Here is a 9,339-nt window from a genome sequence, read left to right as displayed (position 1 = left end):
AGAGACCAACCCAAAATTCAACCAGAACACCTTGCAGAAGCATGTGAAGAGCCCAGCTTCTTGCATCGAGGTCCAGCCCAGTCTCTTGCTTAATTAGGTGGGGAGATAAAACATTATCTTTGAAAGTATGAATATTCAATAGGCTACAGTACCTCCCAGACATCACCTGTCAGCCCTCTTGGTCATAGTCGTGAAGACCAGGCTGGATGCTGAAACTGGCTGCTTCTCATTTCTCACCAGCTACGTGCTCACCTTGGTTGCAGTCCTCAAAGCCAGGTCCGGAGGAGGCCACCGGAGTGGGCTGCCTGTGTGGAGCTTCTCTCCTTGTTAGTTTAGGGAGGTATTTGAAAGCAGTCCTTCCCTTAAGAATATTCCTCACCAGAGTCTGTAGGTGCCGAGATGGTGTGTGGCAACCATCAAAGCACTGGGACATCTTCACCAGGCTGCCTTCCACTGGCCAGGATTGACCAAAAGCCCATTAACTGGGTCTGCCAAAATATCGTTAGGAGAAATGCTGGCAATTCACTTGGCTTCTAAACCAGAAGAGGGTTCCTCAATGTGATCCAACAAAATTGTGTTAAAAAACCTTTTCCATCTCTTTAAATGGTTCAAATTCTACCTCTAATTAAATTCCCATTAATAATGCTCTTGGCTATTTAGTTACTGCAGCAGGGTTAAACATTCCCTAAGCCTTTTGGTTTAATTGACTTTGATAACACAGCTAAAGCAGCTAAAGTATGTTCAGCACATCGCTTGCAGAGACGGGGTTTGTTTCAATGTGTATGAGGAGTCGAGCCTTTGGGTACACACCTGATCTTCTAAATGAACCTGATGTTTCATGGCTTTTAGCAAGCCAGACGATCCCTCTGCTTCATGCAGTATTTTCTCTCCAGGGCTCAGAACAGTTCCCCGTGAAAGCCTGGCTCAAAAAAACCCCTGAAATCTGATAAAATGTATAGATTTATTGTGAGTTTCCAGCCAGGTCAGGGGCTGAGTTCTAGACAGGAAGTGGTTTTGGTTTTCTGAAATGTTAGATGATTTGGCCAACACAAACTGAACACAAGCTGTTCCAAGCCTGTTAATAAGTCAGACGATGGCGCTATCAATGCTGGTTTTGAGACTGATAAAAGACTCTTTTTAATATGCTACTGTTATACTGTTTTTTCTTCTCTAAACTGATTTACTGATGTAAGTCTCTCCAATACAGGCTGAGAACCAATTCACACAAATATGCTTAATGCTGCTCCACACATTGCTTTTTTTTTCCAATGCAGAGGAGAAATGAGCAGCAACTCTTTGATGTAGAGAGTAGATTGAGCTGATGATCTCAGCACTGGCAGAATAGATATGTGAGAGGGACTTGACCACCTTTAGAAGCAGCAGCATCTCATGGAGGTGGAGATGCTCCAGTACTCCAGAGATGTCTGCTAGATTACCTGACTGACTGTGGCTTTGTCCCCCATCTGACCCGGAGCAAAAGCTCCAGTGGAAAAAGGGCTTTTTGCTTTGAGTGTCTGTGTGTTGTTTTGAGCACTGCTGCTTTGTTTAATTTCTTGTTCTTCTCTAGGCATTCTGGTGCCACTGCCTTCAGTTGGAGTAGACATGCCTCTCCCTCTGGTCTGAAAAAAGAAACAACCAAACATACTTCACTGGTCTCCCTATTCCACAGAAAGGGAAACTGAGGTATGAAGGAAAAGGAAATAACTCATGGAATATCATGGACCCAGTCAGAGGAGGGAGGGAAATTGCAGAATGGGTGAGATTGATCCTGGTCTGCTCTCAAAACCAGGCTCAGTACCTGAGACTGCAAGAAAAGCCTCTAAAGGTCTACGCAAATCCCTAGACACGGCCTGCAGGTAGTCCTTATGGCTGGGGGAGATGGAGCTGTGCTCTGTGCCATTGCAGAAGTGATTTGTTTTGCTGACACTCCTGTTTCTTGAGGCTCCTTCCCTCAGCCTTGGGCTGGTCCCAATGAAACAATGCTGCAAACCCCAGTTTTGTGCTGGAAGTGCTCCCATGCACCATTCACAGCCTTTTAGTCAAACGTTTGATAAACCTGTCCACTGATGGGAAGTGTTTTCTGGTGAAAGTAACCAGCAATCCAGGCATCACCTTTTTGTAAGAGACTCTTTGACATGGAAACTCAGTAAAACTTCTGATTCTACAAATCCTCCTGGATGTTAAACAGTGCCAAAGCTGGCAGAAAATACAGTGTCAGTAAAGCCTGGGGAGGATCGGAAGCATTTTTCTGGTGCCGGCTTCTATCAGACTTTGAAATGTCATCCGGAAACATGATGGAGCTGCTAGCAACTTGGTAAAAATAATGCATAATGCAATAGGAACAACAGTGCTAAAAGCCAGGCAGATCAAGTCATCACATCCACTATAATGGAAAGGTGTCTCCTATCCCAAGGGTATTCTGATGTCCATGAGTGGGTATAAACAGACCTTGAAGAGGGCAAAGACAGAGACTTGGCAACATTCCCTGGCATCTCCTCGAGCTGACGTGAGCCAACACGCTGACTGGCCCTGGAGCGGCAGAGGGAATCCCGGTGATGGATGTGTGGCGTTTCTCCAGGAGCCTGTCACTGCAGACTGTCCTGCACCACAGGGACCATGCTGCCCTTCTTGGTTTTCTTGCTGCCTTGGTTCCTGCTGATTTGAATGACACCTATAAACCTTCCAGGATTCAGACCCTCGAGCCTGGGACAGGTGCCATTATAATTGCATAAATCAAACATCATAAAAAAGATGGGCTTTACTTTAGCTTTCCTGCAGACAGTTCATTAAGATAATTACTCACTTGTATCAGTCAAATGAAGTCACTGCAACTGCTGTCCCCAGTGGTGGGCCCAGAATGACAGAAATTGGCAGCGTGGTCGTGCATCAGCCCAAATCCTTTTGCTGCCGTTTGCTTTCCGTCTGTGCGTTCATCCATCAGGCCAGACGCCCCCATGGACGCCAGCTGAGGATCTCTCTCATCCATGTGTCTGCCCACAGGATTTTTGTAACATTTCTGCTAGTGAAAGTTATTTTATAAAGATGTTCCTCTTCTTGGATGATCCCAGAGCCTTTATTACTACATCTTCCTACCCAGTCCTTTTGTACGGTTTGCCTTGATCCAGCCGGTATGTTGGCTCATTCACCTTAGAGAAAAAGAGCTGCCGCACAGTGACCTTCATCTTTACAAATGATACGTCTTATACTGCTGTTTCATTCAAGCAATTTAGTAGGACAGAGATAACCTTAGGGACTTCTGGGCCAGGCCAGTATTGTTGGTGGCACTGTACAGGTGGAGAAGTCAAGGCACAGAGGGAGGACATGAGCTGCCCAAAGTTTTGCAGGTGGTCAGCAGGAGAGCCAGGAATAGAGCCCAGGAGGCAACTCGTTCCCAGGGGGAAGATGTGGGCAAGGTTAACACGGCAAATAAAAAATGATCACTCTGAAATAAATGTGACCCATAAAATACATAAACATTGACTAGCCATAAAGAGCGTTTACTATTTACAGCATCAGAGCACAAGGATATTTGCCAGCCATTTGCAGCTTAAAGGATAAACAGCCGTTCTTTTGATCCTGAGTTGTCGACAGGGTTCTATTTAAAGCCATTCATTTCTTCCCAGTCTTTCACCCTTTACACCATTTGTTTTATGCTTTGCACTGATCCCACTGCTCTAAATATCACTTTTGCAACACAGTGGCGGTGCAGTAAATGTCCTTTCTGGTAATGAAGCAGGCTGGGAGGGACTCCTCCACTCCCTGTAACAAACTGAAATAGAAACACCATGGGGATAAATTGGAGCTTTGATGGAATGGCAGCTTTTGTCACCATTTCTCTGAGTATTTGGAAAACGGAGGCTGTGAATTCAGCTCAGAAACACTCACCTGGCAACATCAAAGGAAGCCTGAAAAAGACAAAAAAATTACTGAGCATTTTGCTAAACCTTGGAGCTTTCTGGTAGCTGGAGGGCAAGAAAACTGTTTACTACAGCTGACAGGTTTGTTTAGAATGAAATAAAAATCAACAGTAAACTACTCAGGATTTGGCTGCTTGTCCCTTCCCAACCCTCTTCTCGCTCTGCTGCCTCAACTAGAGTGACTTAGCCACATCTCCAGATCCCTTCTAAGAAGTATTTATGGTCCAGGGCTACAAACACTGTGCTTTTTTTTTTTAAAAAGAAGAATCCAATATTTTAAATGCCTTCTGCTTGAACTCTATTGGAAATTTTGAAAGGTCTTGAGATTTCTGAAGTGAAACCTCATAAGGTTTAACAAGGCCAAGTGCAAGGTCCTGCACCTGGGTCGGGGCAACCCCCAGTATCAATACAGGCTGGGGGATGAAGGGGTTGAGAGCAGCCCTGCCGAGAAGGACTTGGGGGTACTGGTGGATGAAAAGCTGGACATGAGCCAGCAATGTGCGCTCGCAGCCCAGAAGGCAAATCGTATCCTGGGCTGCATCCAAAGCAGCGTGGCCAGCAGGTCGAGGGAGGGGATCCTGCCCCTCTGCTCTGCTCTGGTGAGACCCCCCTGGAGCACTGCGTCCAGCTCTGGAGCCCTCAGCATAAGACAGACACAGACCTGTTGGAGCGGGTCCAGAGGAGGGTCACAAAAATGCTCAGGGGGGTGGAACAGCTCTGCTGTGAAGAAAGGCTGAGGGAGTTGGGGCTGTTCAGCCTGGAGAAGAGAAGGCTTCGGGGAGACCTTCTTGCAGCCTGTCAGTACTTACAGGGGGCTGATAAAAAAGATGGCGGCAAACTTTTTAGCAGGGCCTGTTGCGACAGGAGAAGGGGGAATGGCTTTAAACTAAAGGGGGGTAGATTTAGACTAGATATAAGGGAGAAATGTTTTACGCTGAGGGTGGTGAAGCACTGGCCCAGGTTGCCCAGAGAGGTGGTGGATGCCCCATCCCTGGAAACATTCCAGGTCAGGCTGGACGGGGCTCTGAGCAACCTGCTCTAGTTGAAGATGTCCCTGCCCACGGCAGGGGGGTTGGACTAGATGACCTTTAGGGGTCCCTTCCAGCCCAAACTATTCTATGATTCTATGCTTCTAAGTTTGATTTCCTTTTTTCCAACAGAAAACCTTCACATTCTTCTGGGTCATTTACGTGGAAGCACCGTAGGGACTGATTCATTTTGATTTTATCATTTTGGTTTGTTGCAGTGTGAAATTTATACTAAGATATTAAATGTAATAATGGTATGTTTATTGGTAATATGTAAATATAAAACTAAAATACTGTTTTAAAATAAAACTTGAGCAAAACAAATTGGAAAAGTAAAATGCCAAATCAAAACAAAGCATGTCTGCACTGTTGAAACTAAAATGTCATTTTTCTTGGCTTTTCCCATCTGATCTACATTCCTGTGAAATGTTACACATATAGTGATAGAGAAAGAATCCGCATTTATATAGTTTATGCCATCAGACTTCCTTGTTTTATGACAAATGAGAAGTTAGCACCTCTCCCAGCTGTAATACTGCCCGTATTAGTATGTGCTTGCTTTTTAGTACTTTTAGTACTTATTCTTAAACTGGGCTTTGCTCTTTCCTGGCCCATCCCAAGGCTGGCAGATTTGACAATCCAAAGAATGAAGGTAATCCAGCAGAGTGGTATTTTCGCATCGGGATTTACAAACCAGGAAAATGTTGTTAGAAAAACAAGGGAGGATCCGAAGGAGAATGCAGCACAGTGAGCAAACCATGAATAAGTCTGGGGCATCACACAGAGCTTTGAGGCACCAGCCACCAAGGGAAAACCTCTCTCCTGCCTGGGTGCAGAGACGATGCTTCCCCGATTGATCATGTTGGGGAGGACAAGCTGCATCTCCTGACTTCACGCTGGAGTCTTCTGCTGGACCTGACTGCCTTTGGAAAGCCATTTATTTTAAGTCAGTCTCATTCACCTGCAGGCAGAAGCCTTGGCTGTAGTTAGGCTGTGTCGGTTGTTAGGGCAGTACAAAGGCTCTCCAGTCCTGCTAAGCACTTACAATATTATCATTTTCCCGCTGAAGTCTCCCAGCAGTTTAAGCACTCTGACGGTGAGCTTCACGCTGCCGTGTCGTTAAACGTGTTTCATCTGTGCTGTGACATCCAGACGCTGCAGACAAGCTTAGTGCAGCCAAGCTCATCCATCTGAGATGGCCAACAACGGGCATCAGCAACCATGGTCTCACACCAGCGATGACAAGATGGCCCCAGCAGCTCCAGCCCCTCTGCCCATCCACTGGTGGGAGCAGGGAGGCTGCAGCCATTGGCAAAGTGCTTTTACCCATAGTGCTGGTGGAGCAGAGCAGATGATCCCATCATGTATTGGAGAGTTCTCCAAAAAATTATATTTGTCACCTCCATCCTGAGAATAGTCCCGATGGTCATAATCTGAGCAGAGATGTGGAGAGCAAGGGACCGGGGTGGAAACCCAGGTCAGAAAAACCCATATGGGTGCAGGCGTTGTCTTTCATTATCCCCTTCTTTGCCTTGATACAAAGCATCTACATGCCTTTTCGCCTCCATCTGCACTCAGATAATACTACAATGGGACCGTTGTTTGGGGAAAAAACTCCCTGGCTATACACAACAATTTCCCATCAGTCTGAAGCATTTGATTTCAGCAGGAGCAAGGTGGGACCAGGATCTTCTGCTGACCATCAGGCAGCGGAAGGAAAGAGGGGATCTGGTATTTAAAACAAACATTTTTTTCGTAAGGAGACATGGACATGAATGTGTTGGAGGGAGAGGCAGACCTTCCCTGTGCCAGGACACATGAAGCCTACAATAGCAGCTCTGCAGAATGACAGGGCCGCTCTGGGGCCAGCGTGAACCGTTAATGGTTTGTCTGTTTACGTTGCAAGCAGGCTCGGGAAGAGTTTTAAATGCATATTTTCCTCTTGAAATGTTGAGTCCAGTATTTTCATTTTCGGAGGCCTGGGGAAAAATTATGTTTCATATTTTTAAAATAAACACTGCTTTTACAGAGGTATAAATGCAGATCTATAGTATCCAGCACACCTTTGCCTCTTGCCTTATTTTCAAAGCTTTAATGTTGCTTGTGTGCCACAACCTCTGCTAGTGAAAATATTCACCTGAAATGTATTTATCTTTCTTTGCTAATTAACAGCAAAATGACACAGAGAAACTTTATATTTTCCTCAGCAAGAACAGCCATAGAGACTTCATTTATGGAGGGCTCTGAATGATCCCTATTCATGGCAAGCAAGTACTGTCTGCACCAATAGATCCTTGTATGCATGGCAGAGCAACAGGAGAAACCCCATCGTAGACAGGGCTGGAGGTAAAATCTCACGGATTTTATGCTTTTATTTCACTTTTTTCCCTAGTAGTCGTAAATGTATGGGTGTAGCTGTTCTATATATTTGGGGAGCAAACGTACCTGTGTGCATATAAGCACACAAGGATATAAGTGAATGGTATTTATACGTATTACCACTCATCTAAATCCATGCATATCCAAACACATCCATGAAAAGCATGCATGGAGGAGAGCGTCTGCATGTATGTGCACACATACATATTTATATACATAAATACATACATGCAATCATGTTTATATGCATGTATGGTCACGTGTATATATTTATGCATCCATTCGCGGGCATAAGCATTTATACATGAAGTTTTTACACCGGGCTCTTTGTGCATGCACATGTATACGTGAAGGTCTGCATGTGTTTTCTATACTACTCCATGATCGTAATCTGCAATTTTCACATCCTGCATGGTAGCCCTTTTAACCCCAGGGGCTCTGAAATAACAACCAAATAAAGTAAGATGCCACCAAGCTTGGAAAAGGGCCTCAGTGACAGACAGAGGTGAAATGGGAGCAAAAAAAAGCTCATCTGGAACATTTGCTCCTTCTGGTTAAAAATTTCCAGCTAGGTCCAGAGATGGTGGAAAACCTGTGATTGATGATGTGTACCTGGGAAGATAGCAGTGGGACAAATCCATGCTGATTTTGCATGAGAACATAGCCATCTTTTAATATTCTAATTAACACTTTTAATGTTGAAAGATTTAAGAATAGCCTGGCAACTTCACTAAGGACAGGTCCTTTTTTTCCTAATCAAAGAGCCTTTCTCCACAGGAGCTCTCGGTCTCTGTTGAAGCACTTTTGGAGTAAAGAGTGACTCTGGATAAGGGAAGAGAAACTGGACTTTGAATTAAAGGTAGTTTGCCGTGGCAGTGCACTAACACAATGAAGATTAAATGGATGAGTGCTCCAAGGGTGTGCGGCTGGAAAGGTGAGCAAAGGCTAATCCATCAGAGGAGAAGGGCTTTAATCAACTGACAATAGTGTAATGCAGTAGTTAAAAAAAAGAAAATAGAGGCACTGCTTTGTGATGAACCTATCATTAAATTCATCTTACTCTAGTACCAAATCTCCCTGCTGCTCTTACATAAAGAAAACACTGGATTTCTGCTCACTTGCAGCATCATCAGTCTTATTTGTTGATTTAGATTATTGGCTTTTTGTGGCAGGAGCTGTATCTCCCTCATGTGTACAGACCTGAATGCTACGCTGTAAAAAATAAATCAAACTTCTAATCTGTCTGTCTATCCTTTCTTGTCTATTTATCTAGTTTAGGCTACTGACTTCTTTCTTTCCCTCCCTGCTCTCCTGCACAGGGGGCACAGCCTCATAGAGAAGTAACTGTTTCCTGCAGGAAGAAATTTGTTCTGCGTCCTACACTTTTCCCCGTGGCTCCCCAAGCCTTGCTCTCCTCTTCCTCTCCCCTCCTCCTGCAACCAAGCATTCGCCCGCAAATTAAGCCAAGGAAGCGAAGCCCCCTGATCCCACAAGCTGGTTTCCAGCCCTGTGCTTGGCAAACTCAGGGACTGAGAGATGATTTGTGTGACCCTATTCCCGTTCCCCCCCCTCCCACCACCGCCCCCTCCCTGGGCTTTGCTGCAGGAAGGACACAAGCCTGACACACCGCAGACCGTTTGCTTACTGTGGCAAAGCCCAGGCTTTGCAGACGGGAGCTGGTGATTGACAGGTTAACCCCAGTTCCCCAGGGCTGGTTTCACTGGTCCCACTGTTACGGTCCCAGATTCCCCACATACCATGCCGTTGCAGGTCTCTTTATAGCTTCCCATCCCCTTCGCTGAGCAATGAAGCCATTGTGGAGGGGCTGAGGGCCGGCAGGGCTGGACATCCTCCCCCTCCCCACCTTCGTGCAATATTTTCTCCTAGTCCTTCTTGCTTGTCCCTCTCCCCTCGGTGCCCCCCCCCCCGGCACTTCACACGTGTCAGGGGCTGGCCCCATGCCTCCCCGAGGAAGGGCAGGTTAATATCTCTGGGCCAAGGCTCTTGCTTGCCAC

This window comes from Aptenodytes patagonicus, chromosome 21, assembly GCF_965638725.1.
Source record: "Aptenodytes patagonicus chromosome 21, bAptPat1.pri.cur, whole genome shotgun sequence".
NCBI classification, from domain to species: domain Eukaryota; kingdom Metazoa; phylum Chordata; class Aves; order Sphenisciformes; family Spheniscidae; genus Aptenodytes; species Aptenodytes patagonicus.
The sequence above is the reverse complement of the archived record's forward strand: the minus strand, read 5'-3'. Positions refer to the sequence as shown.